The sequence below is a fragment of the Ambystoma mexicanum genome, chromosome 6q (assembly GCF_040938575.1).
Source record: "Ambystoma mexicanum isolate Mex_15411 chromosome 6q, UKY_AmexF1_1, whole genome shotgun sequence".
NCBI lineage: Eukaryota > Metazoa > Chordata > Amphibia > Caudata > Ambystomatidae > Ambystoma > Ambystoma mexicanum.
The window spans coordinates 1,263,796,749-1,263,818,988 of NC_090937.1; the positions used below are offsets into that span (position 1 = coordinate 1,263,796,749).

General features: G+C 45.8%; 1 protein-coding gene across 1 annotated transcript in view; it reads left to right on the forward strand.

The window, feature by feature from the left end:
- LGI2 (leucine rich repeat LGI family member 2) overlaps window positions 1-22,240 on the forward strand; it is an 828,935-nt gene that overhangs the window by 379,149 nt on the left and 427,546 nt on the right. The gene's annotated exons all lie outside the window — the stretch shown is intronic.

The window sequence follows — 22,240 nt, forward strand, 5'->3', positions numbered from 1 at the left end:
GGAGCCTCACCTACTCCATGTGCACCACTTATTGTGTGTTTTACACAGCACCTTCAGTGCAGTGACACAGGGTTGTCTTTGAGACTTCCCACTGACTCAATTTTTCTGGGGCTGACAACTGTCCCCCAGAAACAGGTAAAGTTGCCATTAACTTTATATAGTCACTTTAAACCGCAGACCCAGTACACCCCATCTTACATGGAGTATTGTAAAGGGTTAACTCGTATCCCTTTTTGTCTGTGCCTCTTGGAGCCTTGTTTCGCTGCCTCAACATTAAGACTTGGCTGGTGGCAGTGGTATCTACCCTAACTTTTCTACTGCGATTATCTTATATAAACGTGGTAATGTTTTGGGCTATTATATTGGCCTCGAACATAAACCCTGCTTGACCAAATACATTTTATTTTGGTTCCAGCTGGGTTTAGTCGCCATTTCTTTTTGTTAAAATCTTTCTCGTGTTTTTTTCTGCACGCCAAACCGGGGATGACTTGTTTGTTCGCTGTCTTTTTGCCGGCTTCTGCATAGAAGCCTTGCTAAGGCGCTGATAGTCTAGGTAGGCAGGATGTGATGGAGGGATCTTCGGTCCCTGCCATGGGTTCCCTTGGTAACCCAAGTCGCACTCTTGTCTGATTGGCTAAGGGGACTGGCCTTGCCAGGCCAGCCACCCTGCTATGTGATTGACAGCCAGGCTGTATGAATGGGGGAAAACTGCATAAAAAGCAGGTCTCTGGGACTGGAAGAGCAGAGTCGCCACTGGAATGAATGAACCAATGAGGAACTGGAAGAAGAGGCCCCTACAACGACTGAACCGCCCGGTGAAGCCCTGCTGCAGGTCTGAATTCCCAAATACGACGACAGAGAAGATCCTCCAGGAAACTTCTTCCCTTGAGCTGGTGGGACCAACCAGTTCACCCAAACTGCAAGCCAGGACCCCTCCTCTGGTCGAATTCACTATACAGAGCTACAGTGGGCCAGGAAGGTCGGACCCTGCTTGGGTTGTAAGGAGCGCACCTTTTATTCGTTGTTTGGCGCTGCTGCTGTTTTCTTCCCTGGGTAGTGCAGGACCCTCCAGTCTTCCTACTTCTGATCAGTCCGACAGTCGCTTCAGGAAACATGAGCCTACAGGAACTACCAGGAACGTCTGCCTCAGCTACAGCCCCCTCTCCGTTTCAAAGTACTGTGCAAATCCGGTTGTGCGGTTCGCTCAAACGCGGTGAAAGTGTTTGAAATCTTTCTCCAATCCGAGGGCTTGTCCTTCTCTTTGAACTAACTTTTTTACCAACCAACCTCGTCCGGAATCTGTGCCACAAACTTTACCGCAAACTACCCTGAACTGTGTAATCTTGAGCAAAAGACTTTTAACCCATTGATTTTGGCCCTAAGCCTTTTCTAGCTGATTTTCTCACTGTAGTCTCTCTTGTTCAATTGCTCAGAGTACTTACCTGTTGGTTTTGCCTAATTTCTAATAACGTTGTCTCTCCCTCCCTTTAGGGAAGTGGTGTGGTGTATTTATGATTGTGATTTTTGACTTGCTTAGAATAGTGAAATGTTATACAACTGTTGAGTAAACAAATATATATTCTTTTACTTAGAAACCTTGAGTCAGTGTTTGCCTAAATCATAGTAATTGCTGCCCTTTGTGTAACTATTTGTACTGCTCACTTACTCTTGAGATAAGTCTGGCTGCTCCGCTACTGCTAGCACTATAACTGGGTAGTACAGGCTTGTACCAAGGTGAAATTGTACTGTCACTTGTAGTCTTAATTGTGTGTAGTGTTCCCAAAGGGTACTGCATATAATTCTGCCTAACAGTGGGGGTGCATGCCGGGTGTTTTTGGGGGTACGGACTCTGCAATTCCTATTTCTGTGATATGTTGGTACAGTGGTGGGAGCAGGGTGGCCAGGGATGTTGATTATTACATTGAGGTTACGTGTACTCATTGGCCTCTTTGGGTGTCCCGGATCCGGCCTCTGCAGCGCCAACCCCTTCAATTGACTCCAGGTGCGGCACACTGCTGCACCTCTCCTCCCATGGCATCAGGCATATTGGTGATGCGCTCTCGCCACCCGTGGCCATGCCCTGTCTCGGCTGGTCTGAGAGGAGGTTCTGTAGCCTACTTGTGGCATTCTCACACTGTGCGTCGTGTTGTCCCCACTGCCGACACCTTCTGTGCCACCTCCCCCCAAATGCCCTTCTTGCACAGCTAGGTTTGCCTGCACTGGTCATTGCTGAATAGCTCCCCTGCATGCTGGACAATGGTGTTGGCAAACATGTTGAGCGTGGGCTCAGAGAAGCGCTTCTTGCGCTTGCAGGTCTCACACACTCGAGATGACATGCTACTGGTGTATTTTGTCTGGTCAAGAGAGGTAGATTGTGCCTCTGTGGTTTGCAGATTGCAATTGATTGTGTTTTTGTATTGTCCGCCGGCCAACTGAGGAGGTTCACAATCTGTCTCAACCCACCTGCACATATACACAATGAGGTGATCAATGACTGCACCAACCCCAAAAGTTCAACCACTGTGATCAGTCACCAAGTGCATTTTAACATTTACTCCCTGCTAACCAAACAAATGCCCCATCCTCCCCACCCGCAGAGTGGAACAGTGACAGCAGCCCCAATGCAGCCTCTCTGTACCGGCACTGCACCCAGACAGCTCACAATCGCCGCGGATGCCGCTCGCCATCCCCCAGGCACTTGCCACAGACCACAAGATGCCCAGGCTCAGCGAACTCCACCGCCAATACCAGTGTAGTGCACCGTAAGGCTCCTCCTGGACCACTCCTCTCTGCTCCTTTCTCCTCCATTCTCCACCTTGAAAGCCCCCCTGCCCTCTCTACTTCCCCCCCTTTTTTCCCCTCATCTAATTCCTCTCTGCCCTCTCCTATTACACTCTGTCTCCCTTCCATTTACACTCGTCCAATCCTTCTCCTGCCCCCCCTCACCACTCCTATTCCCACTCCACTCCCCCTCAGTTAATTGCTCTTTGCACTGTTTTGCTGAATGATTCAAGATGTAATTCTTTGCTCCAATGTTATTTGTTGTTGTTACTCTATAAATAAATCTACGCTCTATAAATAAATCAATCAATCAATCAATCCTTGAAACGGCTGACAGAGCCAACGCGGATGTGGTCCCGGCGGTCGCAGACTCACAACCACAAACAACATGGGCTCCCGGGCTCGCCAGGAGTCCGTTGCTGGATCGGATGATGCCTGTCGCCTTCAGATGCTCCAATATCACCAAGCAGTGTGGCGCATCGGCAGCAGGCTGGAGCATGTATAGTACAAATGCTCACTGCTCACAGAGCTTAAAAGTGGTCTGCCATCTTGGCTTGTTGCTCAACCGAGCCACCCTTTTTCAAGGGTGTCTTTATAGTTAATTGCATTTGCTGTAGGCAGCTGCAAAAATGATCTCTGGGAGGCTCATACTAGATATTAAAATGTCTGCAAGGGCTAGGCTTCTCAGAGATGGTATTGTGTGGGAAAGAAAAATGCACATATATGCAAATGAATGTCTCAAAACATGTTCATAGGAAATTAATTAAGTGAATTCAAATGTAAGTAGAAGAAGTATACCAAAATGAGAAGGTTTACAGCTAAGATGGAGAAGTTCACTTGGCAACTAATGCTGTGTACTCAGTAGTATACCAATGTATCACAAACGGAAGCAGCTTCAAATGGGTGATGCTTGAGAATGTGAGTTTAAAGTGCCTTAAGGGTGCACATCTGTGCTTGTTATCTCTTGAAGATTGGGGAAGTGACCTTGTGAGGCTTGGCTGTCTCCACATAGAAGACCATTGTGCTAATTGGGAAGACTGAAATCCTCCTTAGTGATGTCATACAATCTTCCACTTGTATTGAAGTCAATGTACTGAAAACCTATCAAAGTTGCTGATAAAGGGGCGGGGTAACAGAGTTTTGAGATTGCTTGGGGGTTGTGTGCTGCCCATTCCTCTATTTACCCTCCAGTGCAGTTATTAAAGATTTATGAACTAACCTCATCCAAGATTCACGCACTGGTCCTGATATCTGCAACACTTTTGGTGTCTTTAGCCTTCGATTCATTGGCTACGCGGTGCCCCAGAAGAATCGCGGATGAACCTCTCAGTGACGCCCCAGGACCAAGGAGGAAGGCATGGTGCTTTGTCTTAATGGGGACCCCGCTGATGGGAGTTCCTGTGTGCCGTCGAAACCTTTGGCCAACTGAGAAACAAGACTGCTTTTTTCAGAGAACGGCTTGATAAATATATAATTGTTTTTTTTGTGTATTTGTTTATTGTGTTTGTCTCTGGTAACTGTTATTCTGGATCTGTAATAAAGAACACTATTGAAAGGCCCATCTTGTCTGGTAAGTAAAAGTGGTAAAAGAACGTACATTCTGTAACGGGGTAAGGGACCTGAATCTGTCAAAGAAGGGATGGCGAACCATCTAAACTTGGGGCAGGAGGCCTAACAGGGTGTTTGACAGAGGCGGGGTGAGGGATCTGGGAGAGCCCCAGTCTCTGTCCCATCTCTGTGTCCCTGGTTACATGTACTAAGTACCTCTTTTGATGGCTCCATACTTACGATACAAAATACTCGGCAGTGTCTTTTCTTTTCTCTTCTAGGACTGCAGAGCCCAGATAAACTTGCGGCAGAGGAAGGAACACACCAACCACCATTGAGATAGCCGGCAGAGGACAACAAGGCAGAGAAGTGGTACGTGCTGCAAGCCACCAAACATTAAGTTCCAGGCCATGCATAAAAGAACATTGATGTTGACTATTTTGATCATGGGTTGCCATTGAAAACTTTGGTGAACACATGCTTTAGAAGAAGGCGGGGCTCCCGAGGCACTTTGAAGCCTTGCACCTGTTTGACAGGGCCAAGGGGAAGAAACGAATAACGATTAAGATCCAGGTGGACGTCAGAACCAATGGGAGGGAGAAGAGGATTATAGAGGGCGACGCTGGGAACTGAGCAGTGTCGGTTGCTCGGGTGAGGTCAAGGGAGGAGAAGGCAGATGAAGAGACCAGACGGAGGAAGAATGGTTCAGCAGAGCATGGAGATTTACTAAAGGTGCATGCACAGTGAAGTATTGGTTGGTGAGTGTGTGCATGGTGAGTGAAGAGAGTGAATGGGCTTAAGTGGGACTGTTGTGGAGAAAATAAAGCTGAATGAGAATGGTGAATGAGAAAGTGAAAGGAGGGTGACTGGTAGCGGAGGGGTGAAGTTGAGAAGAGTGGGACAAGAGAATAGTGGGGAGTAGTGGGTGGAGGGGGTGGTGGGAGGAGAGGGTAGTGGTCCGTAGTGGGAAGAGAGAGTAGTGGGAGGAGAGAGTATTAGAGAGTGGAGTAAAGTAGCAGTAGGTGGAGGAGCATCGGAGGGAGGAACAGAGAGGGGAGAAAGAGGAGAGTCAGAGGAAGAGCAGGGGAGAGTAGAAGGAAGGGAAAAGAAGGAAAAACCATCAGGCAGAGAAAGGCAAAGACAGAGTGAGACCTCAGTGACTGGAAGGGACCACTTCATAACAGCATTCTTATTGTGGGACTCCAGGTTAGGATCCACCTAGATTAATTCCGGAGGGTGTGAGAGAGATAAGTAAACTGCCTTTAATCCCTCACCAGTAGACACACAGATTTGTAGATAGCATGGTTTACCGATATATAATGAACACATTGTGATTTAGGGATGCCTGGTTTAAGAGAGGTCGAAGTGCACAGAAGATGAGAGAGAGGGATGGCCCTTAGTGAGCCCCTTTGAAAACATCCTAATAGTTGCGCTGCTGAGCAGCCGGCAATATGGCTGCCTGATACTGGAGTTCTGCTGGCTTGGTGCAAATCCTTACACAATCCTGTTCCCCCGACCCTACAACTACTTACCAAAGCTGATTAATAGCAATAGAAACATTCTCACATCGTCCGGTCTGAATCCCAGCCTGATCTGAACTACAGAAGCCGGAGTACAACCATCGCGGACAGCGCAGTCCCGGTCGGTGCTGTTGTCAGGCGAGCTGAATGACGGGGATCACAGGCGACACCTCGACCACACTGATATCTAGGCCACCGCCACTGGAACTAGCGTACCTTGAGAGACAGTGACTACCTTCGGCCCATAGCTGATCGCTGGGCTATGGGCTGGCTGTGTTGGGCTGGAGATGGAATGCGGCTGGTGGAAGGGCCGCACACACAATGGCGGTGTTCTGCCAGGAGAACAGTGGACTGCAGCCAGATCTGCCCATCAGATGCCTACCCCCCTGTCAGAGGTGGGTAGAGGTGGTAGCGTAACGAATTGGTGGATGAGCCAGATGCCCGGGAGTTCATCAGATTACCTGCAGGGGTTGGAGAGGCCAGAACCCCGTACCAGCTTTTGAGCCGTTGACTGTCATTAGCCCCCAGAAGCTCAGCTCAAGGCTGCCACCTCCCGGATCAATCTCCTTGCACCTGGTGGTCTGCCAGGTGGGTCTGCCTCTCTGGGGTGAGAGAGGGTCCGGAGTGGAGGGTGGGACCTCTATTGGACCGTTGTAGCCCCACTGCGTATCTGGAGCTGTGGAGCTGGGCACCCACATGAACTGGCCCATTTGTCCCTTCGCTCCTGCACCCGGGCCCTGCTTAAGATTGCAGGAAGGTAGAGGGAAGTGCCTTGCTGAGGTGAAAGGTGTCCGGTGTGCCTGAGTCTGGACAAAAGTGGACAGATGAGAGAGGTTGAGGACTAGAGATGTAACGGTATAACGGTATACCGTTAAAGATACCGTGAACCACTTAATTGACCAATAATAACCGTCACATTGTTCATACCGGTATACCGTTTATACCGTTAAGTGTGCTTTTCAGTCTGATTTGGAAAGGCTGTAGAAAGCAAGTGCTGCGCAGTCTTGGTCTTGCACTGTTGGATGTGCCATCTGCCAAGTAGTTTTAGTTGGAGCAGTTTTTAATGCCATTCCATAAACCACACGTGCCTGACACAATCAACATGTTAGCAATAGGAAGAATAAATACAGTGCCAAGAAGGAAAAGGGTTTACTTTGGGATGGCGGCTTTGGGGTTTATATATTTATAATGGATAATGTTTGCTAAACATATGACAATGGGGCATTTCCCTGGTTCTATCATTGAATTTACATATAATAAGTCACACTGCAAAATTCACTCATCTCTGTGGGTATTCACTGCTGCCATACCAAAGGTGACATGTCCGTGTTTACTGAACACCTTTTGGCCCGCAAGTAAACTAAAGGCTGTCACATAAAGAGAGAGTGCTTGTGTGTGTTCATGCGCACACGCGTATACTACCATCAACCTCGATTGATCTGTGGCGTGCAGGTTATCAAGATGGCAACATGTTCATCTTCACCAGTAGCCAGTGGGGGAGCCAAAAGCCTAAATGACCACGTAAGAAAAGCTATTAAGTTTGCTTTGCCAGTCGCAGCAGGGCTCTCCCCTCCTCCTCTCCACACGTGTGTTTGTGTTTGGTGGAAGCAAGGGGTGACATTTCAGTGGAAAGTATGTTTGAAAAGCCCAATTCTGGTCCTGGGTGCCTGGTTTTGTTTGTGATGATAAATCTGACAGTTTATGATCTTTTAGAAAATATTTGTTAAAATTAGCTAACTCCACCTGCTATACCGCGATAACCATGATATACCGTCATTTGGCAAGAAGGTTATCGTACCGTCATAAAACTAATACCATGACACCCCTAGTGAGGACCTTGACCCACGGTGGAAAGGTCCTCTCAGAGTACAGCGGACCCCCTTATATTATATTACTCTGGAGAATGGAACTGCAGGCCTTTCTAGACACCACATTAGGTCTGGGGAATTGATATAAGAGCTGGCCCTGAAACACTGACAAGTTGATTCAGCCCCACCACTCCTGCCACAGGCTTAAGGACCACCATAAAGATGAGAGGAGCGGGCAAGAAGCAAGGCTGAATGGATTCCTACACTGGCACTCAGGCTAGGGCCATACAGCGGAATAAAACACAATGGGGGAGATAATGTGGAGGGAGCAGCGTCTCACCAACCACAACAAGAAGACCTAGCGCCTATCCTGGATGGAATGCAGAACGGTTTCGCCTCCATCAATACAAAACTCGACAACCTCTCAGCCAATATTAGGTCAATCGTATGAAAATGGAGGAGATTGGCTGTATAACTCAGGCTGAGAAAAGAATTGGTTCGGTGGAAGACAAGCTAACAGGGTTGGATGGGTCGGTCAAGAGCATCAACAAAGACCTGGCAGCAGTCAATGCTAAATTTGACGACCTGGAATCCAGGTCCTGATGAAATAATATACACATAGTCTGGGTCCCTGAGAACACAACGAAGGGGGGAAATGCAACCATTCATTGAAGACATACTGCAAGCTATTCTGGGGGACCCACTACTGTCGCCACAATTCCTAAACGAGAGAGGGCACAGAATGCTGCAACAATCGCCCAGGCCCAAGGCAGCTCCCCGCCCCTTCATAGCTAGACTCCTTAACTACAGGGACAGAGACTTGATTCTAAGAGTGGCGAGAGAGGACGGTGAGCTGCGATATGAGTCTTACAGAGTGTTTATATATCCTGACTTTTCTCCAGGCATGCAAACCGCTCGCAAGACATTTGACAAGGCCAAGAAACTGTTGCAAATCTGCCAGATCCCATACTGCATGCTGTTCCTAGCTAAGCTCTGGATACAATATGGGGCCATGCCCACTTCTTCCCCTCGCCAACAGACGTGGTTGCATTTTTCAGCTTTGTTACGTTCGGGCTTGCACTATCAAGTTGGGGAGGATGGTGAGGGTGCGGGGCGCTCAGTAGGCGTTCGGGGGCAATCCAAGATAATGGCGAGACTTGCAGACTAATGATACTACACCCCATAGTTCTCCCAATCGCCTAGGGTCCTGACTATTATCCATCACCCTACTCACTTTTGGCAAATCAAGACCTTGTTAGACCCTGGGGCAGATACATTTAACATGGGGGGGGAGAGTAAAAAACATTGTTGATGAATGCATATGGTCCTAATGTGGATGACCACTGCCTCTCCTCGGAATTGGCTAAAAAATGCGACTCCATTGACGGCTTTGTTGTAATATGGGGAGGCAACCTCAATACGATACTTGTTTTAAAAAAAGACGGTTCAATGACGGAATCTAGAACACACACACAACCGCTGCAAGAAGTATTAGACAGACTATGTCCACTCTTCAACTAACCAATGCCTGGAAACATACTCACCCGACAGCCAGCGAATTTTCGTTTCACTCCTCGGCACACAACACTATGTCACAAATAGATTATTGGCTGGTGTCGACATTGCTGATGGGTGTCCTATGTAGATGCGTTATTCTGCCCCGCACTTATTCGGACTACGACCACATCACTTTATCACTTAGACTGGATGCGGTGCATATCCCCTGTCCGCAATGGAAACTACCAATGACTGCGCTACTTGATCCCATGTTTGTTTCGACCTTGACAGATAGCATTACCACATACTTTGAGATAAATACAGGCTCGGTCTCAAGTCACTCGACCTTGTGGGAATCTTTTAAGGCCTATATACAGGGAATCGGTCTATCCTCGGCAGGGGATCCTGAAACAGCTTAGAAGGGAGCTGTCCACCGCAGAGCACAGAATATGGGAATTAGAGAATCAATGTGGCATTCCTCAGAGAGACAAATTCTTAGGCCAACTCAAAAGTGAACTGCTACAATTTCGGGTTCTGGCTGAGCATGAGAATGGCTATATCGGTATATCGGTGGAGGCCCGCAGATACGGTGAGGCCGAAAGACTAGGCTGTACGTTAGCCCGGTGATCAAACTATGATCACAGAGATACAGGAACATAGAGGGAGCCAAGTCACAGATACAATCAGCATAAATACTGCATTTACCCATTATTTCAGTTCCCTCTATGCCAATGTGGATGTGCACACAGTCATGGTATAACTCAGTACCTAGACAGGATTGAACTCCTTCACCTGACACCTGAGGAGGCTCTTTCCTTAGATATAGAGTTTACAGTGTAGGAAATTGAGCATGCCATCAGTGATCTGCTGTCAGGGACAGCCCCTGGTATGGACAGCCTTGTAGCAGAATTCTCGCTCTTGCACTTGCTTGGAGTTTGGGAGGATTCCTTAGACAAGGAAATACTGCTCCCAACACTGCGAGAAGCGATCATTACGGTACTACTCAAACCCAACAAACCACCAGTAGAACTACGCTCTTACAGACCTTTTATCATGATTAAACGTGGATGCAAAATTCTTTGCAAAAATCCTGCCCGCTATGCTACTGCCATATATGACCAAGCTGGTCCACCCTGATCAGTCGGGATTCGTCCCAGCGGGGAGCACAGCGTACAACCTATGAAGGCTCTTCTGAATACTTTTGCAAATTAACCCACAGGCACGGGCAGTCGCTGTAACGCTGAACGCTGAGAAGGCATTCCATTCACTCTCATGGAACTATCTCTTTGCCATGCTAAAGGTGTTATATTTAGGCCCATACCATATTATCTGTGTCAAACCACTCTCTGCAGCCCCCGTAGCTAGAGTCCGGACAAATAGCTGTCTCTCACTGTTAGGGAGAATTCTCAAGAATGTGCTAATTCCCCTTAACTTTTGAGACCCCCAGCAACTTTGCTGGATTTCTAGGATTTGATTTTTTTACCTGGGAAGAGTGTGAGCCTTTTTTTCCCCACTCTTCCATGTATTTTGATGTGTGTTTTACTTTTGTGTTCTTTGGATATGGAGTTTTAAATCACCTACATAGGCATCATCTGTTTCTGTGTGTCACACAGCACCCTCAGTGCAGTGACACAGGGGTGTCTTTCAGACTCCCCAAGGATTAAATACCTTCTCTGAGACTGACTACTGTCTCCCAGAGCATGTAAAGTTAAATTGACTTTACTAGTCTCTTTAAATTTACAGACCCAGCACCCCCTATCTTCCTGTAGAGTGCTGGAGGGGTTGCCTAGCATCCCCTGAGTCTAAACACTCATGTAACAGTCAAATGTTACCATTTTCCACTTGAAATGGCTGGTGGCAGTGGTTTTAAATAAACTACCATGGTTTTCCCCGACTGCGAACACTGGTAGCTAAAAATCGGGTCAGCCATGTTTTCCAATATGGTGCCCAAGACCTATCTGTAAAAACAGACTCTGTTCAACTTTATTCGCCATTTCTTTTTGGAAAGGGCCTTCTTGTGTTTGTCTCTTCGTGCCAAACCAGGTTTGGCCCATTTATTAATTGGCCTTTGGCGGGCTTAAGTGCTGAAGCCCTCCTCTGGCGCCTGAGTGTCTGGGGTGGACAGGATGTGAGGGAGGTGCCCGAACCTCCCTGTGCTTAGTCTCCTAGGAGACCTGAAGGCACTCTGGCATGATTGACTGGCTGGCTGTCCGGCAAGGACAGCCACCCTGCTGTGTGAGTGACAGCCAGGCTGGAATGAATGGGGGAAAACATTTTAAAAGCAGGTCTCTGGGACTTGGAAAGCAGAGTCGACCACTGTAACGAAAGAACCGAAGACGAGCTGAAGGAAAACGACTGCTGCAACTCCTGGTCCACCGGTGAAGCTCTGCTGCAAGTTCGAATTGCCTGAAACTCCATCGAGAAGCTCTTCAAGGTTAACTTCTTCCCTTGAGTTTGGTGGGAACAACCAACTCGCAAGCCACCTGGACACCGTCCCCAACCTGGTTGAATTTTCTTCAGAGTGCTGTTAAAAACTGGATAGCCAGGAGGAAGTTAACCAGCTCGTGGACTTTAAGGCACTCACACCTTAAACCAACGTTTTGCCAAGCTTGTGGCCTCTTCCCTGGGCAGTGCAGGAACCTCCTGACGTCCTCCTTGTCCCCATGACTGAAGCTCAGGAACAGCAAGATCTGCAGGAACTGGCAGGAACAACTGCCTCAGCTACAGATTTTCTTCACTTACAAGGTACTTTGCAAGTGCGGTGCAGAACTCCGTTCAGCCGCGTTGAAAGTTTGTGAAACTTTCTCGACTTTGAAGGCTTGTCCTTCCCTAAACCAAAATCTAACTTTTCGTCTGACCAAATTCTTCTAAGATCTGTGGCAAAGACTTAACCGTTTACTACCAGAACTGTGCTATCCTATACAAGACTCTGAACCATTGACTTTGGCCCAGGCCTATTGAATTGAATTGCTGGTTGTAGTGAACTGAAACCCTTTTCCCTGCATATGAAAGTATTTGTGCTGTTGATTCTTATAACCTTGTCTTTTTACCCCTTTTTAAAGTAACTGAAGTGCCATTTTGCTCCCACTTCATGGGAGCTGAACTTGTTCAGAAACTGATTGGTTGTGTATTGTAGTGTATTAGAGGGTGATATTGAGCTGCTCTTTCTCACTAGTGGAATGTTTTCCAAATGACTGTGTAAATAAATGTATATTCCTTTACCAGGAAACCTTAGTGTGTGTTTGAATTACTGTATTTGCTAGTCATTTGTGTAACCTGTTGTACTGCTTACTTTACTCTTGAGATAAGTCTGGCTGCTCAGCCACTGCTACCACATTACTGTGTAGTACAGGCTTGTACCAAAGGTGAAATTGTACTTGCACTTGTAGTCTTAATTGTGTGTAGGGTTCTCAAAGGGTACTGCATATGATTCAGCCTAACACTCACCTCCAATAAAACTGAACAGAGGCACAAGACAGGGATGCCCCATTTGCCCTATTTGCTCTATGCATTGAACCTCTGTTTGCACTGATCTGACTGCATCATGAACATCGGGGCCTGCGAATTCTAGATCCCCTGAAGTAATCTCTGCAGATAATATACTCTTATATATCAGGGTTCTGGGTGTTAATTTGAGGGCTGTCCTTGAGGAAGTCCAGAAATGTAACCAATACTCTGGCTATAAAGTCAACTGGACAAAATCAGAGCTGTACCCATTGACAGAGAAAACTCTCCCCCATCAGATCTTGAAGGTGGTCTCTTGGAGACATCGCATATCTAGGGGTTAAGGTCACCAGAACCCTCCTTTCACTGCATGGGGAGTTAACCAGTAAGTTAAAGGGATGGTCGAAGCTGCCTGTTTCCATGTACGATCAGCTGTCTCTTCTCAAAATGGTTATATTACCCACACTGCTATACCTCTTTACGAATGTGCTGATCTGGCATGGCAGAACCTACTTCATGACACTCCTGGTTCAGTATGGACGTGATTCCTATGGGGTTCGGAAGTGGCGAGATTGAAATGGGAACCTTTGATGAAGCCATTTGACCAATGCGGTATGGCGTCCCCCGATTTAGAGTTGTATTACCTAGCAGCGCAGGAACAATTTGTGGCGTATTGGTACAGAACATTTCCCAAGGCACCACACGTTAACATTGCATTATGTACTGAAGCCCCACACAGCCTGAAATCTCTACTCTTTCATAACAAATATGTAGATGCTTGCACGTTCGACTTGGTCAGGGCCAGAATAAATGCCTGGTTGCGACTATTCAGACATTTAGGAACTCCTTATAATCGCCACATACTCTAGAAGTTGACTGACCTGCGGCCAATACTGGGCATGAACATATGAGTCACTTAGGATGGGGGGAGTGGGTGTTGACAATGGGAGACATGTTCCCCTGGGGACATTTTGTGATATTAGAAGAGTTTGTACACAAGCTAGGGAACAAACCCACCCTCACTTTTTAATATTATAGCATGGGGGTGGTTTAAAAAAAACTATGGCCCTCCTTCCCGAACAAGCCTGAAACCCCCCTTGCATTGACTTCATAGTACAAAACTCCCGTGTTTGTAAACAAATCTCACAACTCTACAACCTGATGCAGCAAGGACATAACAGTAGTATACGATCCGCCTGGGAGTCGGATTTGTGGCATGAGATGACAGACGAGTGTTGTAGGAGGTGCTATTTACTGATGAAGGAAGACTCACTGAATGCTAGATTTCACCTAATCCATTTTTAAATCTTTAATAGGCTGCACTATGCGCCGGCCAGAATAGCATGAGTATTCCCAAATGTAAGTGGGGAATGCCCCAAGTGCCACGGCGAGCCAGCTAGCTTGATGCATATGTTTTGGACATGCCTTCATGTCAACGCTTTCTGGTAGCAATAGCATATGCACTATCTGAGATCAAAAATATCCCACCAACCCTAGCCCGACCAAGTACCTTCTGGGCGACATTGGGATCCATAACAACATGCAGATTCTTTAAATTGGCTTGCCTGATTGCCAACAAATGCTTACTGAAAAACTAGAAATCAAGCAAATGCCCATCTATGGCAGAGTGGCTGCAGGTTCTCACCTTCACCAATGAGTGTGAGGAAGCGTTCATTAGCCTTACATCCACCACACAACGCCCCAAAGACATATGGAAAGGGTTCCGAATGTATATGGGTAATGCAAATGACACCTGAAACGTGATATCCCCTAGCATCAGTGTAGTCATTGTGATAGGAAAGCAAAAAAGCTGTAGCCAATTTGACCATGTTTATTGTGCACTGATGCTGATGTAAGTCGATGGGAGGCCAGAAAGGTGGCCCTAATGTGGAATTATTGTGAATGTTTATAGTGTTCTGCTTTGTTTTGTCTTGCCTATTTAAAATACAAATTATTTAATAAAAAATAGAAATAAAAGCCCTTTAACCGTTTTTGAGAGTCAGTGTGCTGTTCAGGACATCTGTGAGACGTGGTGTAATTGTGGGATTGTTCAGACCCGATATAGAGATCAACCACAGCTAAAGGAGATGATAAGCATAGTTTGACAGACTAAAAAGGCCCGAGTCCCCACGAAAGCAACATCAAGATCAGTGGGATGTTACCTAAATGGCATGAATATGTGGTAGTTCCACCCCACGCAAGGTCCTACTCCAAACCAGGCTGCTGGTGGAAGTACCAGAAATGACATGTGGACGAATCGCTATAAGTCAGGATAAGCCCATGTACATTACTGGGATGGTGGGGCTTGAGTCATTAATGGGGACTACCAATGGGAGGTGAAGGTAGTCATCTTTAACCTGAGAAACCTACAGCCCAACTGCTTTGTGAAAGGATACTGATTCCAGAAATTGTAAAAGTGAAAGATCTTGACAATTCCAAGAGGGCCGAAACTGGTTTTGGAGAAATTACTCAAGCCTTGTCGGAAGACTCTTGTGCCTCAGGCTCTGAACTGGTGGGGTTCTCATAAGCACAGACAACGGATTCTCTTCTGAAACAAGCTTGTAAGAATGTAGGTTTCGAAGCTGAGAGCCGAACACTGAAGTCCTCTCATTTCATCTACAGGAAGGTTCTCCTGTACCATGTGGATGTACATCCAAAGGGGGGAAGGTACTACTACTACCAGCTTTGGTCCGTAACCGATTCCAGAAGGTGGTGATGGAGTTAGTTTACTCCCAACTGACTATTGGAAATCTGGCCTGGGGAAGGCACAGGATACTCAGCATGTTCTACTGGCCTGGCATGTATGCTCAGATCAAACAGTTCTGCGTGACCTGTCGAATCGTCCTAAAAACTTCACGAGATGTCATACCATGAACCCACTTAAACTACTGCATACCACAGAGATTCCATTCTAACCAATCAGCATGGATATCATGGAGCGCCTAGAGCCCCCCAGAGCGGGGAATCAGTACATCCTCATTATACTAGATTAAGCTACCCGATATCCGAAGTCTTTTCCCTTGAAGAACAACAACACCAAGGATATATTCAGGGTCCTTATTACATTCTTCATCTGAGTCGGCATCCTTACAGAAATACCGAATGACCAGCACAGCAGTTTCATGGCTAAGCTGATTAGTGAAATGAAAAACCTCATGAAGATTAAGACTCTTAGAACATTGGCTCAGACCGATGAACTGGTGGTGAGGTTTAACCCAAATACTGAGATGGCTAGTCGCCAAAGATAGAAAGAACTGGGATGATGCCCCAATCAACTATGGGATTCTCTCTATTTGATCTGATGTCCTTGATATCATGAGCTAAGCGTGGGAAGTGCCAGAGAGTCAACAGACCAGCAATCACCCCATGGTACGAAATATCCAAGAGTATATGGAAAAAGTACCAAGCCTGGTGAAAACTCATCTTTAAACAGCTCGCTAGGACAGTGCCTATAATAGTTAGGAGACAGTCATTGTGCTACTCCCCACCACACAGAATAAACTGCTGGCTGTATGGCGTAAGTCGCGTTCTGCCTCATATATATAGTCCAGCAAACTGATAGATAAAAACCATCCCAGCATAACCACATAAATAAGTTGAAAGCCGGGTGAGAAAACATTAACCCAAAGCTCCTGGCTCTCTATGACAACAATAACCGAGTTACTCCCTTAACAACCCAAGTTCATTGAGTGACAATTCCTACACGTCTTCCTACCTCCAGATTGAGAGCAATGCTGTTTCCATTCCCCTCATCGGTCTGAAGCCTACTTGTGCTTGGTCCAACAGTTGGTGCTCCACTATGAATTCTTGTGTTATTCTGTAGACGTATGTCTCGAGTAGTTTTGCTGGGTAGGGGATTGGATATGGGTCTGTAGGGTCTGGAGAGGTCTTCCACATTTCCTGCTTTGTTCTTGAGGGGTGGCTTGATGTGTGCCGTTTTGAATGATTGCAGTACTTTCCCTGTTGAAAGTGATTGATTGAAAAGGTTTTTGTAGTATTCCATGGGAGTTCCTTTTGTGAGAATAGATTTGTGTATGTCTGGGGGGCATGGATCCATGGGGGAGCCTGCTTTGTTGCTGTTGCTTACCAGGTTGAGGAATGTCTCCGCTGATAATTGGGGGAAGTTTTAGAGTTTGTTCTGGTGATCCTCAGATGGCTGGGTGGGTCGCATGTTGTCGTCAATTGGTCTGCTTTGTATGATTTGTTGGATGGAGGTGATTTTGTCTTTGAAGTGGTCTGCAAGGTCATTGCATAGCTTCAGTGAAGGTATCGGAGCGTTGTTGCAGCCAGGAGGGTTTTTTATTTTGTGTATAATTTTAAACAATTCTTTTTGGGTGTTGGTGGCTTTGGTGATTCTGTTGTAGTATTTCTTTTTGGCCTTATGGATTTCCTTCTTGTATGAGTGGATTTGTCGCTGGAGTTTCATTTCTTCACCTGATCGTTTTTTTCCTCCATTCTAATTCAAGTTTCCTGTTTTTCCTTTCCATGGCGCAGAGTAGCGGAGTAAACCATTTTGCTGTCGCTCTTTATTTGATGGGGTGAAAGATTTTTCCTTTGAGATCCTGTTGATCGTTCCAGCAATCCATTCATGGAGTAGTTCTGTTTTTATTTCGATGTCCGCTTCGTCCAGGGTCGTTGTTGGTGGTTTGTTGATTTCTAATTGTTCTGCTAGGTTGCTATATCTCTTTCTCCAGTTTCTTTTCATGATAGTTGGCAGCTTGTCTGTTTATTTGCCATTGTCATGGGGAGTGTGATCATGAATCGAATGATGAGGTGGTCACTCCAGAGGATCTGTAGTGGTGGTGTTGTGGCGATGAGATTTTTATTGGCGAAGATTGCATCTAGCGTATGTCCCGCAGTGTGGGTTGCTCCTTTGACTAGCTGATGTAGTTTCATTGTCTTCAGGTGTTTGGCTAGTGTTAGCGGATTCTTCGTCAAACCAGATGTTAAAGCCTGCAAGGATGACAAGGTGTTCCTGCTCGATGGCTAGTTTGGTGATGGCATCAGAGAATACGTCGGTGAAGCTTACATCGTATGTTGGTGGTCTGTATACCAGGATGAATTTGAGGTTTGTTTTGGGATTTGCTGTTAGGTGAAGGATCATGGATTCACAGTTTTTGATGTTTAGTGGTTCTAATTTTTTTTTAATTTTGAGGTGTTCCTTGTATGCTATAGCCAGTCCACCTCCTATTTTGTTTTTCCTGTTTACTTGTGAACACTTGAGGTTGTCAGGGATGCAGTTATGCAATGTGGTTTTGTAGTTGTCTTCTAGCCATGTTTTGGTTATGAATTAGATGTCAATACCACCTTCGCATAGGAGGTCAAAAATCTCTGTGGCATGTTTGGACATTGATCTGGCATTGATGAGGTTGCAGTGGATCTTTTTGATGCGGTTAGAATTGTTTTTTAATCCTTGCTTTGTCTTGTGGTTGTTCTGTTGGGCTACTTCTTTGTTTAAACCACAATTTAGTTGTTGTTCCATGTATTCTGCTTCCTTGCTGAAACAATCTGTTAGGTTGATTGTCGGGTTGGTGATAAATACTTCTGCTTCTTCATCCTCTATGTTTTGCTTTGGTTGCTTGCGGTGCATCTGTGTTTTTGTGATGTAAGGGGTGAAGGCTTTAGTTTCGTTCCTTCCCCTTCTTGGGTCATCTCTTCTCTTCCTGCAGGGTTCCGGTAATTTCTCGGTATGCCTGGACGTATTAGTGCTAAAGAGTTGTCGAGCGGTGAGGTGGTTACAAGATACAGGCCCTCATTACAAGTCAGGCGGTGGACCATGGTGCTATTAGCACCATGGTCCATGCCGGATTCCGCCATGGTGGATGGCGGAATTACCGCCCCATTCCAAGGTGAGTGGGGCGGTAATTCCCCATTCACCATTTGCCCTTCCCCATTCCCATTTTTTCCCCATAGGGCATAATTGGGATGGGGAAGGCGCTAATTACGGCACTGTAAATTACGGTGCCGTAATTAGCACCAAGGTCGCTTAGTGCCTTGGACTTTAACGCCTGCAAAAAGCAGGCGTTAAAGTGTGAATCAGGCGTTAAGGGTTAACGGCGCCGATGGCGCCGTTAAAACCTTAACGCCTGACTTGTAATGAGGGCCACAGTGTTAGATATAGGGATTTATCTCTTCTTGTGATATTTGTTGCGTTGGCTGGGGTGTTTTCCAGCGTGTGTTCTGTATTTGTGACGGTTTCTGCTGGTGTCGGTTGCGTATCCGGTTGGTTTGTGTTATTTTCCGTTTCTCTTTGGCGACGTCCTGCTCTTTGACGGGGCATCTTAGGGTCTTTGGTGGTGCAATAGCTCTGACTTTGTTTACAGGGGCTTAAGCCCGCCTTTAGGACTTTGTGTGGTTTGAATGTCGTCAAGTTTTGTCTTCTTCTGCTGTGTTGCTGTGGTGTTCTCTGTTGGCTTGTGTCGTTGTAGTTTGTTTATGATCCAGTGGTGAAGATGCTCTTGAGGGTTGCTCTTGTAGATTGACTGGAGTGCCTGCATAAGGCTGAGTTGTAGATGTTGTGGGGTTCCTGGTTTGGTTGTTGTAGGGTGTGGGATCTATAGCTCAGGGTTTTCAACGGTGGTTGGCCGGGTAGTGATTTATTTATTGTTTCGGACTTCTATCTTCTGTTGGCTGAGTGTATAAGCAGGGCACGGGCTGGTTACAAGGGAAAAGTCTGATATATTAACAATCCATATAAAGCAGGGACAGCAGTAAGCACAGAAGTCTCAAGCTCTCTGATTATTTAACCCAGAACATCATCTTTTAACCAGAAAATACATTCTAATAGTTGCAAAATCCTACGAGGTCGGGGATTGGCTAGGGGAATTGTCTATGTATAATTTATATATGTGTTTGTCTTTTCATTGGATATAACTATCTGATGGCCCCACCTTAGACCACACCAAATCTGATAAAGGTAAGAGAGACATCATTTTAGCAACAGGTAATTGTCTAATGCAACAGATACAGGGCAGCATCATTTTGAGAGTTGTGATTGGTTGGCTTGGGTCTTACCAACCTTGAGTTCTTGCCAGGCCATCAGCACAAGGACAGAAAATAGTGGTAGGGGGAGAGACAACAGGGATCTGCTTCTTCCAGTTAAATAAGATACCATCCCTTATTTCTTAGGTCACAGGCCAGAGCATCTCACTTTGATCTTTGTCTTGTCTGGCATCTCTTGTTCTGAGGATTTGTGGGGAATGAAGGTAGGTTTCTATCTGTCTGGAGTTAATGAATAAACACTGTCTTCCAATTATAGGTCATGTGTGAGGAGACCACGTTTTGATTTGTTCTACTTAGCTTTCACTAGGACTTTAGCTAATATTAATATGCGTGTTATTACTCTCTTCGGCCACTAGAGACTTGGTTGATCTATGCCTTATGCTATATTAAGCTTTTTAATTAGCCGGCACCTGACTTTCAAAGGCTGTCTGTTCTTTAATCTATGAGAAATGTGTCTGATGCTTTGGAATTATCTTCTGTTCTCTTCGGAGCCATGCAAACCTCCCTTTTCTAAGGTAACCTTGGAAAGGGGCCGCACCGCCACTTGCTGGCCTGCACGGATCTGTATTTCAGCTAATTCTCAAGTCGAATCTCCCTGCAGCTTTGCAGCTTTGCAGCTTCTTTGAGGCTTCCCATTCGCACTAACGTGGCTTTGCTGTCAATTTTATTCAAGATGGCCACTCGTTACCATTGCGTTTTTACATTTACCAACCTAAATATGTATTTCATTCATGTTGCGTTTCAGTGTATACATTGATTGTTATGCGCTTCATGTCTATATGGTGCAGGTAATATTCTGCATGTCTAAATGCATGTGTAACCTAGTGTCCATGTTACTTCATGGTGAATGCATATTTGCTTCATGTCTGTTGTACTCTCTGTGACAGTATGGCAGTGAGGCCACTTGCTCTCATCATCTTCAGTTACAGCATCTTCTTGAGTTTGCAGGTTTATTTCTTCTTCTATGGTTCCAGTATCAGGTCAGTATAGTTGCCTTAGTGAGTAGCGTCTGTCACACTTGCGTTATAGCAGCGGAGGAGGGGCAGACGCCATGAATAACCTACTCCTCTCGCTTTTATTGTATAGAGGCAGGGGAGGGGCTGGCGCAATGAACGATGTATTAATTTGCCTCTCGACATTGGCAGGTGTTTTGTCGCCTGTTAAATGACATGACACCTAGTTGTAAAATGCTACATAGTTTCTCGCAATGCGATATTTGACATGTATTGAAGATAAATTGGTGCAACAATAATGCATAGAGTTGTTTGTGAGATCACTATTTCGGCTGATCAGAAAAAGCAATATGATATGATATGTTATTTATAACACATTTAATACCCAGAGGTTTCTAAGCACGGACCCGGGGATTGAACCCGTGGTGCTCTGTGTCGTCTTGCTTTTAAGGTGAGCACGTTGCCCCTGAGCTATTATCCCAAGAGCAAAAGTAGCGCTCAAGTACAGTGCAAGCTGTGCGTACAGATCACAACATGTGCTCATGATTCACCATATTGACAACCAGTTTGTAACAATCACACAAGCCAAAAAAGTGCATACAAACAGGTCATATGAAGAATGCTATAATATGCTAAAACTGATATCCAAGCATAGATCAGCCTATGCACAGGGATCACAATGTACAGAAATGGGTAAAAAATACATGGAGCAGTATCACAGTAAGTAAACACAGATCACAATATGCACAAGTCAAAAGATACACTAATGAATCAAAAAGCGCTTATATGTGCAGTGTCCACACTGAATACATGATTCAGCAAGTAGTTAAATGGATCACAATGTCCACTTGGACAAGCCTCAGTGCCGGGCACCAACAGCAACATGTCCCCACACATGGCAAAGTGTGCCCATCAGACACCACGAGATACAGTCTGAGATGACATTTTGCACATCTGAGTGACAAAGCATGGCTTTGTATGACAATTTGCAAGCATACAACACAGTGTTCACATAGAGGCACAGATCCAAATTGTTTAAATGAACATTAATACATCATTTCTGGCCATAGCATTTATCCAACAGATAGGGCTTGGCCATCAACTAAATTGCACAAAAGTCGATACTAAACAATGTGCATGCCACTGCAACATAAAGAGAAAATGATAACAGCTGGAAGAATAAGAAAGGTTGCACATAATCCTTTTTAAGAATGCATGCAGTGTGTCTAACTTCAGAAGAAGTACACGCAACACAGTTTCCGTTGTTAACTTGAAGCTCCTCCGTTGCAGTACCGTATATCCCAGAATTAAAAAAAAAAGTCCTGCAGGAAAAGAAGTTACGAGAAAAAGTCGTTCAAGCAACAAATGCTGAATATGCCGTCTCTTCCTTCCAGTAATCTCTACTTAACCAGACGTACTGCCAACCTGCGTATGAATCTAAGCAAGGAAAGGTGAGAGCGTATCTGTTCCTACCTTGTGGATCAGAAACTAGTCTGCCAGCCATGCGGCTATTCTCCTACATGCGCTTTTCTATGCTACCATTTGCATATTTTAATTTAAATATTAATAAGTTAATACTTATACGCATTAAGTACGCGCTCTAAGTAGCGCTGTTTGCTGGCCATCCTTGCTGCTCTACGTGCTCAAGATTCGCCTGGATTGCCTGACCCTGCCTGGACTTTGTTGG